General features: G+C 51.2%; 1 pseudogene; it reads left to right on the top strand.

Annotated features, from left to right (window-relative positions):
• The window catches only part of LOC123461479, a 60,098-nt pseudogene extending 43,607 nt beyond the window's left edge, over window positions 1-16,491 (top strand).
• Window positions 16,492-16,734: the final 243 nt, after the last annotated feature.

The raw sequence follows: 16,734 nt of genomic DNA, 5'->3' as shown, positions 1-16,734 counted from the left end.
TCCCGAGTGCTGGGATTAAAGGCATGCACCACCGCAGCCCAGCAAGCCTATGGATTTTCACATTCAAACCATCACACCCTGGCCCATCTCTCTGTAGGAGCCAGTCTATCATTCTCTCTTTCTGAAATAACTTTATCGAGGCAGAATTTACATACAATCAAATGCACCCACTGAAAGTATGCAACTCAATGAGTCTTCACACATGTGTCTGTGCTCTTAGCCACTGCTACAACTCAGCTATGGAACACTCACGTGACGCTGGAGTCCCCTTCCTCCTGTGTGCCCTCACTGCTGTCCCCAGCCACAAGCCCAGGGAAACCACAGCAACCACAGAGCTGCTGTCTGTCCTGTCGCCAGAGATTCCTCTGCATGTTCCAGGATTGCCTGGAGGTGGAAGCTCACAGAAGGCTTCTTTGAGAGGCTTCTTTTGCTCAGCGGGATGCTTTTGAGATGGTCCAGGTCTGTGGCTGGGATCTGTGGCTAAGCGCTGGGCACACCGCAGTATCCTATCCCACACAGCCTATGTCTGCTTGTCTTTCGAAGCACTCACTTTCTTGGCTTCCTGGAGGCTCCTTCCCCACCCCCAGCCTTTTCTTTTTCTGCTTTCTTTCATCTCCTTGACCTTCCATCATGAGGGTTTCCAGGACTCCCGGAGGGTCTTCTTCTTGTATCTGCTATGGAGTTACGTCCCGAACACTAAAACTTCACTCACCAACGACTGTCACCTCTAAACTCTCACTCATCCCCAGACCCGTGTCCACAACATCTTTCTTTAAACAGCTACCGCCCCTCACAGAATATGAGCCTCCTCTTGACTACTGTGGTCAGTAACCACAAACTAAATGGTTTCAGCCATACACACTATTCTGCTGCGAAGGCCCAGGATCAAGGTGTTGTGAGGGTGGTGGTACTCCAGGGAGGCGTGAGGGAGGAAACATCTCTGGTGTTTTCCAATTTGGAGAGGCTCCCATGTTCCTAGGCGGGTGGCCCCTCTTCTCTCTTCAGCTGTGACTCTGTCCCCCCTGCCTCCCTCTTACAGGGCTCTGGGGATGATATTTAGGGTCCCTTTGCGAGCAAGTGCCTTCATTGCTTGGCCAACTCTCCTGTCCCTTTAGGGTCCATTCGAATCACTCGAGACTACTTTGCCACTTCGCCACCTCAGAATCCTTCCTAGTCAATACTGTGAAGTCCCTTTTGCCATGTAAGGTGACATATTCTGGGAGTTGGAGCATGGACGTCTTTGGGGGCCATTTTTCCACCCACCACAATATAGAAGCAGAAATTCCTGCAGGCTTTGTTAATCTCAGAATATAGCCATGGTCATTCAGTCTTGTCCCTCATTTCCCGTCATCCTCCCATGATCACCCATCAGAGGAATTGCTCATCTTCCCCGTGAACCCCACAGAACCCAGCATGTCTCCCACATGCTACCTCTGAACCCCTCACAGCTTCTGCCTGGTGAGCGCCCAACCTGCAGCGAAGCTCCCGGCTGCTCAGTCTCCGCTGGCTCATTCAAGGCCAGACCCTAAGCCTGCACCCTGTCTTTGTGGCCTTATTGCCGGCCGCTCCCCATCCCTCCCTGCAGGGTGCCATCAGAATCCCTTGCTTCTTTTTGTACCAGCTGTGAACACCCCATTTAACCTCCACCCCCCAGCCAGCTGGGACCATCCCTCACCAGCTCCAGTTCTCCCTTCCCTGGCATTCCCTCTCACAAAGACATCATGGCAAGATTCGTGGGGGTGGGAGATAGCTACGCCCCAGGTGCTAAGTTGGATACCCCAGTGTGTAACAGTCCCGCAGCCCCCCAGTTCCAGCCCTTGTTGGCTGATGGAGTGAATGAGGACCAGAAATCAGCTGGGGCTCAGCAGGGCTCGGGGAAGAGGTGAGGGCAGGCCTCCCTAGGGTACATCAGTGGGTGGAATGGCTGTGAGAGCTGGGCTAGAGTGCTCTGAGGTGGGGTCCTAGGTGAGATGACCCCAGAGTAGGGGTGGGGGAGGTTAGATCGGGGGCTGAACCAGGTAAGAGGGTTGGCTGGGAGCATGAGCTACATGGGTTTGCAGCTGGAGCTCAGATGTGCCTGTGAAGAAAGCTGGGTTTCAGTCAAGGCATATTTGCCTGTAGAGGCAATCACACACCTGTGTAGGATGCTCTGCAGCTCGCTGTCTACACGTGCAGACTTGTTTCTGTGGGTACATATGTATCTGTGTGCAAGCATGTGCTTTGTGAACAGGTATGTGTCTTGGTGTCTGGTCACTGGGACCTTTGGGTCCACAAACATATGCAAGCACATGAGTGTGTTGTGTGAGTGAAGGCAGGTCTGCACGTCCCACTGTGAGCCTCCATGCCCCACTGCATAGCCGTACCCAGTGCATGAATTGGTATGTGATTAGAATTAGATTAGATTAGATTAGTGAGCCCGTCTGGAGCTTTCTGCTAATCACAGGTACTTGGGAAAGCCCAGCAGATCCAGATCAGGCTTGCACCCAGATGGCCATGTTTGTGAGCCCACGAGTGGACCCAGGCAAGTGCACACTTTGCATCGACTCCTGCCTGCCCCTTCCCACCATTCCCAGGGATGAGCAGTATGTGCTGCCAACCCAGTGCCTTGTCCCCCGATAGCTGGGGCAGGAGAGGTGGCCCGAATCTGGCCTGAGGAATGAGAGCAGCCTTTGTGCTATCACTGTTGCTGAAATCCTGTGTCCTAGGCCTGGGCTTCAAAAGCATCCAGCTCAGGAGGCCCTTGAGCCCCATGCCTGCCCATCCCATGCGGCTACCAGGGCCGCTTGCTTGGATTAACTGATGGCAGGGAAAAAGCCATTAAGCTCCTGCCTCTCCCAGTCACCCGCTATCAGCACGTTGGCTTGGCTGACACACACCTGCTCTTCTTCACATAATTGGAGAAAGTTTTCCCATCACCGGAGCCCGGCGTTCCCCATGCCCTCCCAGGCCCCCCTCAATTGTGCGGGCACTCCTCTCCTCCTTTAGAGGCTGACCTAATTTCTACTCTGTCATTTTCTTCCAAACACTGTGGTTTTCTTAGGAGCTCTTCTGAGCCTTAGCCCCACACAGACATTTACTCCCTCTTCCTCTTATGTAAAGGGACACTAGCAGGGCTGTCCCTGGGGGGAGACCCATGGACACCCCGCCACATGCTGGTGGTGCAGTCAGATGGTGCAGCATCTGATCAGGGACTCTGTTCCAGCAGGATGACTTATCCAAGACGGGAACAGGCCATCCCCGAAGCTGCCTCCATAGGTGTTCCCTTTCCCCTATGCCTTACATTAACCTCTGAACTAATGCCCACAGGGACATCTTCCCCGGGACCCACTGCCATCATATTCTATAGCCTGGGCAGTGCCTCATCCCACCAGCTAGGCTCTGCTCCCCTGGGCAACTGATGGTGACCCAACTGAGACCGGGCTCTGTGGAACATGTGAGCCGCTGTGGGATCCAGGAGAGCGTCGGCACCACATTCTGAGCCTCGGCCTGGAATCCAAGTTGGAGCCCTCAATGTGCCCAGCCTCATGGCTGGGAAGCCTATGCCATATTCAACCACCCAATTTCCATACAGGCTGGGGAAAGCTAGTGCCTGTGGCTCAGGCTGTCCCTAACGTTCTTCACATGGCTAGCCTGGGAACCTCTCCATGCCTGGCCAGACCTAGTTTTCTTAAAGCCCTGAGATCTGTGTCCCGACACTTGGGTGTTTGACAGCCAGGCATGGCAGGCCCCCTTCTCAGGCCAGCAGCCTGCCCATGGCAGCCTCCAGTCCTTCTCACCCGCTATCTCCAGCACCTCTCATTCCCTGAGACAGTCTCCAGGGTGTCCAGTGGCCCAGCCCATTACCCTCTGTCCACACTCAATGGCCCAGTATCCCCCAGTAGGGGCCTTTATGGGGCAGTGTGTTCCTCTTGGGGCAGACATTTCCCTCACAGTATGCTGTCACATTTTACACAGTATTCCAAAGTGTGTACACCCTTAAAAAAAATTTTTTTTTTTTTTTTGGTTTTTCAAGGTAGGGTCTCTCTCTAACCCAGGCTGACCTGGAATTCACTATGGAGTCTCAGAGTGGCTTCGAACTCATGGCAATCCTCCTATCTCTGCTTCCTGAGTGCTGGTATTAAAGGTGTGCACCACCCTGCCCGGCTAAAAAATATATATATATATATGTATATATATATATATATATTTATTTATTTGACAGAGAAAGAGGGAGAGAGAAAGAGAATGAATGGGCATGCCAGGGCCTCCAACCACTGCAAATGAACTAACTCCAGACATGTGTGCCTCCTTGTGCCTCTGGTTAACATGGGTCCTGGGGAATCGAACCTGGGTCCTTTGGCTTTGTAGGCAAACGCCTTAACCTTTAAGCCATCTCTCCAGGCCCAAAGTGTGAACACTCTTTGGAGCACCTTGGGGATGTTTAATTAGCTGACAACATTCAAAACTCAGGAGGCTTCATAAAATGAGGTGCCTGACTTCTCCAGAGCCACTGGGAACCCGAGCCGCACACTACAAAGTGGTAGACGTGGTGCTCAGGTGGGGCCACAGGGAGCTGCTGTCCTGCACCTCCCTGCAGTGGGCCTCACCCAGGCTGGCTCCTGTCCATGCAGAGCCTCCAGCAAGGTCCTGCAGTACTCTGGCTGCAACCCCTGGGAATTCTGGAGGGACCACCTCACCATCTCCACAACTTCCGTGGGGGGGGGGGAACCAGTTCCTCCCTACCTTCTCTGGGGATACCCCTCTCCATGGGACTCTGTGGTCCCTGTCTTTGGGGGTTGTCTACTGCCCTATGTCTGGAATCGGCCTAGCCATGTGACTTGTTTTGGTCTGGGGACACTAGGATGTGTGGGAGCTGCTGCCCGCACAGGCTGACACAGGCAAAGGGCAACCCGCTGCTGGAGGGGGAGAAGGCAAGCGGAGACCATGGCCAGGGAAACTGATGACCGGCAGCCACAGGAATGAGCCCCTCTGGAGCTTTCTGCTAATCACAGGTGCTTGGGAAAGCCCAGCAGATCCAGATCAGGCTTGCACCCAGATGGCCTACAGAATGGGGGCAGAATAAAATAAATAGAATGAAACCCTAGTGGCTTTGAACCCTTGAGTTCTGAAATGGGTTGTTATGCAGTAGAAACGAGCTAATAATGAATCGTGCTTCTGCCAGAGTCATGTGATACTGCTAGATGGCCCTGGAAGGATGTCACAGCTCAACTCCTATGGGACTGTCTAGACCTTTGCCCTCAGACCTGTCCTAAGCCTAGTTGACAGTTTGTACCAAGGGACAGCCCCCACAACCCCCCGGTTCTGCACAACAGTCTCTGCTTGCCAGAACCAGGCCTTTGGAGGGAATCTAGGAAATGCACCGTCGAGATGTCTCTGCTGCCCCTTCCATGCCCCATCCTGGGGCTTTGACTGCTGTTCTTACAGGTGATACCCGCTGGGCATGCTGTTTGCATTACCCTAGACTAAGGCACCCCCCAACACACCTGCTGCGAACAAGTGCTGTGAGTGATGGGTTGTCACTTGCCACAGTTCTGAGCTCCTTGGCACCCGATCACATCACATGCAAACCCATGTAGCTCACTGTGGTGGTTTGATTCAGGTGTTCCCCATAAAGCTAGGTGTTCTGAATGCCATCTCCCCAGCTGTTGGAAATTTGGGAATTAAACCCTCTTGGACGCAGTGTGTTGTTGGAGGTGGGGATTATGGGTGTTATAGCCAGCTTCCTCTTGCCAGTGTTTGACACATTCCCCTGTTGCTGTTGTCCACCTGATGTTGGTGAGGAGGCGATGTCCACCCTCTGCTCATGCCATCATTTTCCCTGCCATCATGGAGCTTCTCCTCGAGTCTATAAGCCAAAATAAACCTTTTTGTCCCAAAAGCTGCTCTCAGTCAGGTGTTTTCTGCCAGCAATGCAAAACAGACCGCAACACTCACACATCCACACACATATACATACAGGTGCATGTGAAACATCTTACACGGACATCATTCTTTCATGCACACACACACACATGCCTGTGCACAATCACAGGTGCTCATACCTATGTACATGCAATTGTCACATGCACAGTCCTTATGCAACCAGGTACACGCATATGTGCATGCAAGCATCACGCAAGCCTGGACACACTCAAATGCATGCACATATATGTATACACAATTATCACATGCACAGACCTACACACATTCATAGATGCATGGCCATATGTGCATGCAACCATTATGTACACAGAGACATGTGCACACTCACATGCACATATGTGTATATGCCCATCACACCCTAAGCCCTGCATACACTCCTAGGTGCACACATGCATGCACACACCCAGCTACCATCCCTTCAGCTTTTGTGTGGTGATCTTATGAGTGTGCCTGTCTTATACTAGATGCTAGGTAGCCCCATGAGGGTGGGCTGACTGAGTTCAGCATGGCACCCCCAAGGCCTATCACCACACAGGAGACATGAGAACTTGCGTGCTCGCCAAGGCAGGGGAGCGGGCTCCTTCCTGTGGGCTCCCTGCCCACCCCTCTGGCCCTGCAAACCTCCCCATTCTTTGCTGAGAGCGCGGCACATGCTGCCAGAGGCGGAGATGTCAGGGAGAAGAGAAGGAGCCTCGAAGTGACAGGTGCTTCTTGGCTCTGGGCGCGCCCCAGGCTGAGGCTGAATTGGATGTTGCAGGAGCCCCTGTTTCCTGGGCTAATTGGGGAAGTAGCGGGAAGGGGAGGGTTGAGCATGCTGCATTCTGGGCTCAGACCAAAAGCAACAAGGCTTGCTTATAGGAACGGTATGCTGAGGGGTGTGTGTGTGTGTGTGTGTGTGTGTGTGTGTGTGTGTGTGCGCGCGTGCGTGTAAGAAACAGCTACACAGAGAGACAGAGAGAGGCATAGAGGAGACAAGAGAGACAGACAGCCACAGAAATATAGACAGGGGGAGGGAGAGAGAGAGGGGGGGGATAGGGAGGTAGAGATACAGAGAACAAGTAAGAGAGAAGAGACAGGAGTGAGAGAGAGAGAGAGAGATTATGAGACATACAGTATCAATACTAGAGGGGCGAAGAGAGACAAAGAGAGGAGATAGAGCCCATATCCAGCCAGTGATAACCCGAACCTTCCCATGCCCATCAGAGCATGGCTCTGCTGGACCCTCTGGTGCAGGACCAGGCCCATAGTCTCGGGCCCTGCTTCTTGTCCATCCTCTGACCCTGGCACTGGGCTCCCTAGCTGTTAGCCTGTCCTAGGCCTGGGCCCATGTCTCATGCATATGCGTAGCCTCCAGAATGGGTGATGCAAGTCCCTCTGTGAACCCCATGGACACACCAGAGCCTCTCCCCAGCCCTTCCAGAGTGGAGGGAGGAGAGCTGGGGCATGGGGAGCCTGGAGATGAGTTTGGGAAAGGTGGTAGGGTGGCCTGCTGGAAAGCCAGTCTCCAAGAAATCCAACAGGGGTGTTCAGGAGGTGACTGTGCAGGGGACAAGGAGGATGGAGAGCTGGGAGCTATGGGGTTGCAGCCCGCCCCCACCCCCCATCACCTTGTCCCATGTTCGCATCTGATGGAGGCTCAGTATGGTCAGTGTGGGACAGTCACCCCCCAGCTCTGCACTGTGACTCCTCTACAGCCTGTGCTCCCCACATTCTCACCCAGGTCCACTTGTCTGGCTTTCAGAGCCCCTGGGTACAGGATCCTCAGACTCTTGTCCATGCCTACTGTCTGGCTTTTAGACACCGTTGGCACAAGCTTCCCAAGCCCTTGTTCAGACCCGTCTGACTGTCACTGTCTCACTCATGACCAAGGTACAGTGGGACCTTCAGGTATGCCTCAATATCCCCACCCTTTCTTACTCTCCTTGGGACCCGAGCCACCCATTCCTACTCCTCCTGCCTTGCTCACCCTTCTACAAGTGTAGACATCATGCTGCCTGGCCAGCACTGTGGAGGCAGCAGACCATAGCCCCAGCCTGGCACTTGGAGGGCAGTGGCATCATGGAGTCACTAGAGACCCAGCTCTTTGGTCCTAATGGACACTCTTACTTCCAAGGAGCCTTTGAGTTCCCTCCCTCCCTCCCTCCCTTCCTTCCTTCCTTCCTTCCTTCCTTCCTTCCTTCCTTCCTTCCTTCCTTCCTTCCTTCCTTCCTTCCTTCCTTCCTTCCTTCCTTCTTTTCTCCTCTCCATGCAGAGAGAGAGAGAGAAGAGACACAGAGATAATTGGCCACCCAGAACCTCCAGCCACTGCAAATGAACCCCAGATGCATGTGCCACTTTGTGCATCTGACTTTATGTGGGTACTGGGAAATCAAACCCCAGTCAGTAGGCATTGAAGGCAAGTGCCTTAGCCACTGAACCACCTTTTCAGCCCAGAGTCCTGGTTCCTTACTTGTAACATGTAAGCTCTCGAGGTGATGGAGGTCGACACCAGTGATATGGCACATGATTCTCGCTGATGTCACCATGTGACCTCCTTTCCTATATCATCTCTCCAAAAGCAACCAGGAAGCCTTGGTGGGCTGGGCACTGGGTGGAGGTATACTGAAGTTTTATGCAAATGAGATATAGACTAGGCTGAGCTTTTCCTTCCGGTGGGGTAGAATGATAATTAGGGATGTCAGTGGGGGAGGGGGAGGTCTAGAAGTCAGGGAGCCCTATCACCTTGCTAGGCTAATGGGGAAACGGAGTCCCAGATTAGAAGGCCCTGACACAGGCAGCCTGTTTAAAGTTTCCACAAGAAATCTAAAGCCAGCCTCGGGTGCTGCTGGGAGCTGTTCTTTTCAGAAATGACCCTGGAGGGAGGCTGCAGGCAGCGGCAGTGTGGAAGTGGAAAACTGGCCTCCCTGGCTAGGGGGCCAGTTATCTCCCCAAGCCGACAGTTACTGCCACAGATAAGAGCGGAGCCAACACGAAAGCCCTTAACACATCTGCTAACAGCTGGTCTGTGTGTAGATACCAGGCCACGCGCAGACCCAGGGTCACAAAACAGGGATGCTAGGCTTGGGACCTTGCCTGTCGCATCAGCCGGGCCTGCCCTGTCCCTCTCCGTGGGTGGAATGAGCAGTCCCAGTGCTGATGATCTACAAGGCCCTGGCATTCTCTGAGTCAGTCTACAAGGGCAGGTAAGCAGCGAGAGCACGCACGCGCGCACACAGACATGCTAGGAAGTCAGCTGTCAAGTGCTATGCTTTAAAATGTGCTTATTTATTTGGCTTGTTGGGTGCACTATCTCCTCGGCTGCCTTTATAAATATTTATCAATGTTGTCACAGTGACATTTCCTGGGAGGACTTGAGAAGGGGCGGGTAGGAGAGGAGGTTGTCAGAGGGGAGTTGACAGGTGGAGTTAGCAGGCTCCAGGGCCACAGACTAGCCCAGGATGGGAGCTTGCTGTGGGCCAGTTCTAAGGGGCAGATGCTACTACCGGATACTGGTCAGCTGGGGTTTGAATGTGGGAGGCAGATGTCAGGGCTTCAGGTTAAGGATGAATCAGAACCTGGAAGAGCCGCACATTTCCCACCAGCAGCCGAGTCCACAGTTACTTATTGTAGCAGCAGTTAGCTTTAATAAGCAGTATACACCCGACCCCATAGCGGGTATTCCCTATTTAATCCTTACCAACAACCGGATGGCAAAGTAGCTGTTGCCCTCATCTTGTGGGTAAGGAAACTCAGTTCTGAGATTGTCATCTGCCCCTCCTCCTTGGGAAGCTGGGGGCTCCATCTTGGGAGCTCCATTTGCTTTTTTTTTTTTTGTTTGTTTGTTTTTTTGAGGTAGGTTCTCACTCTAGCCCAGGGTGACCTGAAATTCACAGGGTGGCCTCAAACTCACAGCGATCTTCCGACCTCTGCCTCCTGAGTGCTGGGATTAAAGGTGTGCGCCACCATGCTTGGCTTTCATTTGCATTTTTAAAAAAATATTTTCATTTCATATCTCTCTTCTTTAAAAAATTTTTTTGTTCATTTATTTATTTATTTGAGAGCAACAGACACAGCGAGAAAGAGGCAGATAGAGAGAGAGAGAGAATGGACACACCAGGGCCTCCAGCCACTGCAAATGAACTCCAGATGCGTGCACCCCCTTGTGTATCTGGCTTACATGGGTCCTGGGGAATCGAGCCTCGAACCAGGGTTCTTAGGCTTCACAGGCAAGTGCTTAACCACTACACCATCTCTCCAGCCCTTGTTTTTTCTTTCTTTTTTCTTTTTTTAAATTTTTATTAACATTTTCCATGATTATAAAATATATACCATGGTAATTGCCTCCCTTCCCACCCCGACACTTTCCCATTCCTTGTTTTTTCTAACAAGCATTTCTTAAAGTCTGTTCCATTCCCAGCCAGTCCTGAGCTTGTTCCTGAGCCCTTGACCTCCAGAAGCACAGAGCAAGGCAGTCCTGAGGACACTTACAGGGAGCCATCAAGAGGGTATGTGAACTTCAGGCCAGCTCAGGGCAACTGGCTGATCCCAACTGGCCCAGGCCAAGGATGCTGCCAGTGGGAGGGGAAAGCATAGAGGAACTGGGGGAGGGGTGGCAGTCAGAGAGGAGGTGCTGCTCCAGAGCTGAGAGAGTGGAGTTGTAGTGGAGCGTTTGCTACACATCCTCCTCACCCAAGCTCCGGGGATAACACACCCCCATTCATTTGGTGGCCCATGCTGTAGTTTTCCATTTGGGCTGGATGGCCTCAGCTGCTTTTTCTGGTCCGGCTCCCATGTCTGCAGTCTCAGCTGGGATGCTGGGGCCTTCTTATGGTGTCTCCACCTTCCAGCAGGCTATCTTGGGCTTCTTCACCCTTGGGTGCCAAGATTCCCAGGGTGGGGGGATTGTAAGCATGCCAAGCCTCTTGAGGCTTGGGCTCAGAACTGGTGCAGCATTATTTCCAGTACATTCTATTAGCTTAAAGGGATGGGGAAATAGAGCCTGCTTTTTTTTTTTTTTAATTGGAGGAGGTATAGTACCTTATTGCAAGGAACCTGGGTAGAAAGAGGGGTGGGAAGTGGCTATGTCTATGGAGGGGACTTTCTTCACCTCACAGCATATAGACACATGTCAGAGGGGAGGAAGAAGATTTGGTTTTCTGATGTAGGGTTTTGTTCTAGCCCAGGCTGACCTGGAATTCACTCGGTAGTCTCAGGGTGGCCTTGAATTCGCAGTGATCCTCCGACTTCTGCCTCCCAAATGCTGGGATTAAAGGCGTGTGCCACCAGGCCTGGCTTGAATTCTGATTAAGTTATAATAGCATTGGAATTATTGGCGGAGCCTACAAATACAGTCTTGAAACCTGAAGAGGTGGCTCAGTGGGTCAAGGGCTTGCTTTGCAAACATAAGGACCTAAGTTTCATTCCCAGATGTAGATAAAAATGTCAGGCATGATACATGCTTGTAATCTTACTGCTAGGGAGTTGAAGGCTACCTCAGTCCCTCCAACACTGGGTCTCTGTGGGTACTGTCCTCCATGGAGCCTTCTCTTTTTATTTTCTTAATGAGTATGGAGAACAACTCTAAATAAAGCCTCTGAATTTTAGATTTATGTTCAGTATAAGTACATCACACATCCCATTCACTTATTTGTTGTTTATTGAAAGGGTGTGTGCGTGTGCGCACGTGCGCATGTATAAAGAGGCCAAAGGACCTCAGGTGCCTTTGCTCAGGCACCATCCACTTCTATTATGGGGAGAATGCATGCATGTTCGTATGTGTGTGGGGAACACTGTGTGTGTGTGTGAACATGCATGTAGAGGCCAGAGGTTGACATCAGGTGTCTTCCTTTATCACTCTCCACCTTACTTTTTTTTTTCCTGTGTGTGGTGGCATATACTTTTATGAGAGAGAAAATGAGAGAGAGAGACGTGGGGATGGTTTGGAGAGAGAATTGGCACGCCAGGGCCTCCAGTCACTGCAAGCAAACTCCAGATGCATGCCCCACCTTGTGCACATGTGTGACCTTGCATGCTTGTGTCACCTTTTGCGTCTGGCTTATGTGGGATCTGGAGAGTTAAACATGGATCCTTAGGGTTCATAGGCAAGCACATTAACCATTAAATCATATTTCCAGCCCTCCACCTTACTATTTTTTCCTCCTTACTTTTTAAAAAAATATTTTATTTTTATTTATTTATTTGGAAGAGGGAAAGAGGGAGATAGATAGATAGATAGGTAGAGAGAGAGAGAGAGAGAGAGAGAGAGAATTGGTGCACCAGGGCTTCCAGCCACTGCAAATGAACTCCAGATGCTTGTGCCCCCTTGTGCATCTGGCTTACGTGGGTCCTGAGGAATCAAATCTGGGTCCTTTGGCTTAGCAGACAAGTGCCTTAAACGCTAAGCCATCCCTCCAGCCCTTCCTCCTTACTTTTTGTCCCAGGGTCACTCATTGAATCTGGAATCCATCTAGTCAACCAGTGTGCCTCGGGGATTCTCTTATCTCTTTCTTCCCAGTGGTGGTATTATAGGAATGTGTTACCAACCCAGCTTTTACATGGGCACTGGGTATCCAAATTCAGGTCCTCATGCTGGAAAAGCAAGCGCCTTACCCATTGAGCTATCTCCCCAGTCCCATTGCTGACATTTGATTTGAAACACATACTATGCCCCATGTTTGGATTGGCTGTGTCTGGGGATGGGGGTGATGGAGTGATCCTCCCTTGGTAGGGTTCCTGAGAGATATGGGTACCCCCTGGCTGTGTTGAGGTGGATTTGGGTCGGGCCTGAGGAAAGCTGATCCTGGGCTAGGAGAGGAATGTGTGGCTGCCGGTTGGATACAGCCTTGGGCTGAAGGGAAACAACCACATGGCCCAGAGATCCCTGAAGCCCCAACACATGGCTTTTCCCTGGCCCCCATTGCTGCCGATACCTCCCACGTAGGAAACAGGCTGGCGTCCTTATCCTCAACCCTGAGGCTGAAACCAACCCAGCCCTGGCATTCGGTATTGATGAGGGTTGCCTCTCTTGCCCTACCTGGGTTAGGCCCACCTTCATGGACATCATGGAAGAGGTTCTGAGGACCTCCTCACCTCCATTCCCAGCCACAACCATCCTTCACCTTCTCCCAGACTCCCCATCCCATCTGCTTCCTTCCTTCCTTCCCCAGCCACACTTTTGTCACCGGAGGTCTGCCACTGAACAAGACCACAGTCCCATGACATTGTTGAGTGCTCTGCTGCCCACAGGCCTTTCTGTCTTCACCACCCTCAACTTTTCTCCTCCTGAGGTTCACAAACGCCCCCTCATCCTCTCCAGCGAAAGCCCCAAGAAGCCTCTTCTGACCAGTACCCAGCCCCGTTCTCTGCCTTGCTCTTCTTTGGGGTTCTGTCTCTCTTGATGGATGCTACAGCAGAGGGCCTCTGTCGGCTCCCTTGGGATAGGATGCTGGCGAACAGAAGCATTTACACCTGCCTGCTCTCCTTTTGCTTCCTGCACCTTTGGTACGGGGCCTGGCCCGGAGCAAGTGCACAACAAACAGAATGGTGTGAGTGAGCGGGTGGGTAGGTGAGGAACAAGTGGGTAGATAGATGGGTGGGTAGACAGGAGGGTGGATGGACAGTTGGACAGATAGATGAAGGGTGGGTAGACAGGTGGGTGGAGGGACAGGTGGTTTGACAAGTGGGTACACAGGTGAGCTGATGAATGGGTAGGTGAGCAGACAAATGAAAAGTGGGTGGACAGGTGACTGGATGAATGAGTGGTTGGACAGGTGAGTAGATAAGGCGAAGCAATGCAGGGTGAGTAGACAGACAAATGAATAGGTGGGTGGACAGGCACGTGGACGAATGGATGGACAGGAGTATGGATGGGTGGGTGGGTGGACAGTGGATGTATGGATGAGTGAGGGTGGGTGGACAGATGAATGGATGGTATATGAACATACAATGGATTAAGTTTGCTTGCAGAGCCTGCCAACCCAGGTTCAATTCCTCGGTACCCAAAGTGGTATGTGTGTCTGGAGTTCGTTTGCAGCAGCAAGAGTCCCTGGTATGCTATGTTCTCTCTCTCCTCTCTGTTCCCTCACAAATGAACAAATAAAAATATTTTTAAAATATCTGCATAATAGGAGGGGAAAAGGATGACATCAAAATAGAAGACATATTAATTGGAAAGAAGAAGGGATTCAGTGGAGGGGGGTATGAGAGAGGTTGATGGGGGAGGATTGGGATTATGGTATGTTGTGTGTATGTATGAAGGATGTCGATGAAATGTCTTTTAAAAAACTACAGGATTTAAAAAGGAAGGTGAGAGGGCTGGAGAGATGGCTTAGCAGTTAAGTGCTTGCCTGTGAAGCCTAAGGACCCCGGTTTGAGGCTCGATTCCCCAGGACCCACGTTAGCCAGATGCACAAGGGGGCGCACGCTTCTGGCATGTGTTTGCAGTGGCTGGAGGCCCTGGTGCGCCCATTCTCTCTGTCTCTATCTGCCTCTTTATCTCTCTGTCACTTTTGAATAAATAAATAATAAAAAAAAAATTTAAATTTTTAAAAAGGAAGGCGAGAGACTTCCTCAAAAGTGTATATATATAAGAATTAAATGCCTTATGAGCTGGGAGTCTCCCTGATGACTAGTTGCCATACTGGTGGCTGGGAGAGAAAGGCCATCAACTGTCTTAACCAAGAGTGGACCTTGCAAGATGTGTCCACTAGTGTAATAGTGGTATGACTATTATGGGGGTAACCAGCTGCTCTCTGATTGGACTTGAGGCCTGCTCCATGGGAGGGAATCCATGGCTGGCACTGAAAACCTAGTCAAAAGCCTGTGGCTGGCATGGTCATAAGGCCTAGAGAAGAACTACTGTTGTTTGACTAAATGAATATATTGTGCCCATCAAATTGACCTCTAAATATTTATGTATTGCCCACATATTAGTGTCCCTTGCACTTTTAGTTAGAGAAGCTTCTCTTTTTGGATGGCAGTGACCATGGGGAGATTCAAAATGTCAAAGTGGGGGCTCAGAGATGGCTTAGTGGTTATGGCACTTGCCTGCAAAGCCAAAGGACCCAAGTTTGATTCCCTAGTACTCACATAAAGCCAGATGCACAAAGTTACTCATGTGTCTGGAATTCTCTTGCAGTGGCTAGAGGCCTGGGCATACCCATTCTTTCTCTCTCTATCTGCCTCTCTCATCTATCTTTCTCTCTTTCAAATAAATACATAAATAAAATATATTTTTAGATGCCAAAGTGCTAAGAAGTGACAGTTGAATGTTCAGCACCAAATAAGAAATTTCTATCACACCCTCCAAAGCTCAGGGACCATTATGGAAGAAGCAGAGGAAAGAATTAAGAGGCAAGCCAGGCATGGTAGCACATGCCTTTAATCCTAGCACTCAGGAGGCAGAAGTAGGAGGATCTCTGTGAGTTCAAGGCCATCCTGAGACTACATAGTGAATTCTAGGTCAGCCTGGGCTAGAGTGAGACCCTACCTCAAAAAGCATAAAAAGCCAGGCATAGTGGTGCATGCCTTTAATCCCAGCACTCAGGAGGCAGAGGTAGGAGGATCACCAGAAATTTGAAACCACCCTGAGACTATGTAGTGAATTCCAGGTCAGCCTGGGCTAGAGTGAGACCCTTCCTCAAAAAAAAAAAAAAGTTGGGTGTGGTGGTACACACCTTTAATCCCAGCACTTGGGAGGCAGAGGTAGGAGCATCACCATAAATTTGAAACCACCCTGAGACTACATAGTGAATTCCAGGTCAGCCTGGACTAGAGTGAAACCCTACCTCAAAAAAACAAGCAACAACAAAAAACCAAGAAACAAAAACCAAAGGATGGGGAGGGGTACTTTGCAATGCTGACACAAAGTGGCCGTAGCTGTCATGACCTCACAGCAGTTGTTGTTACCTGCATAATACTGGGCCCACCAACGTGTCATGGATAATGGAAGACACACACACACACACACACACAAAGACAACAGAATATGAGAGAGGATAGTTGGGAAGAAGAGGGGTCAGTGGAGGAGGGATGGGGGAATCAAAAGAAGGTGTTAGAAGAGGACTATATACATTTTTAATAAAGTTGTTTAAAAAGTGCTTTAGGCTGTACCTGCAGCTGCTAGGTGACCTGAAGGAACTAGAGACAAAGCAGGCGGCGCTGAACACACTCGGGTGGAGGAGGGCTGACTGTCGCTTGCCCTGCCGTGCTATGCCATGGGTGCCAAGTCGGTAGGATCCCTGCAGTATGCCTCCCGGATGGAGCCACATGTCTGCATGAGCACCGGTGAGGCCCAGGTCAGACTGCAGACATTCAGGGTGATCAGAGTTGACGCCTAGACCCTAGAGGAGGTGGGACCCCATGAGGCAGCTCCGAGCAGATGTAAAGTTCCCGCCAAGACCCATGAGCAAGCATCTTCAGCAGCCCCACGAGATCCTTTGAACTGGTTTGGAATTCTGGTTCCTCACAGTTTGCAGCATGCCCAAGCTAGCTTCTGGGATGGCATCAACCCGCATCAGCTAAGTTCAAAGTCAGATCCGGGGCCTCCAGAAGAAACTCAAGCAGCTCAACCCTGACTCTGGGGCTGCCTGACCTGCATCCAGGAGGCAGGCGCCAAACACAGCTGTTCTTGGATGTCCCTACCTTATCTAAGGCCTTCCCCCTTCCCAAATCATCCCTGCCCCAGCTACTGCTCCTCCTTAAAATGCCCTTGGTCTGAGTTGTTTCTGGCTTTGTGAGATTTGGAATTTGAAGTAACGCTGAAAGCCCTTCCTTGGAAACCACTTCCATGCCCCTGATCTCACAGGTCCCCTCCCTGGGGCTGGGCACAGGGTG

Source organism: Jaculus jaculus, chromosome 6 (assembly GCF_020740685.1).
Source record: "Jaculus jaculus isolate mJacJac1 chromosome 6, mJacJac1.mat.Y.cur, whole genome shotgun sequence".
In the NCBI taxonomy this organism is placed as follows: Eukaryota; Metazoa; Chordata; class Mammalia; order Rodentia; family Dipodidae; genus Jaculus; species Jaculus jaculus.
The sequence above is the reverse complement of the archived record's forward strand: the minus strand, read 5'-3'. Positions and strand labels throughout refer to the sequence as shown.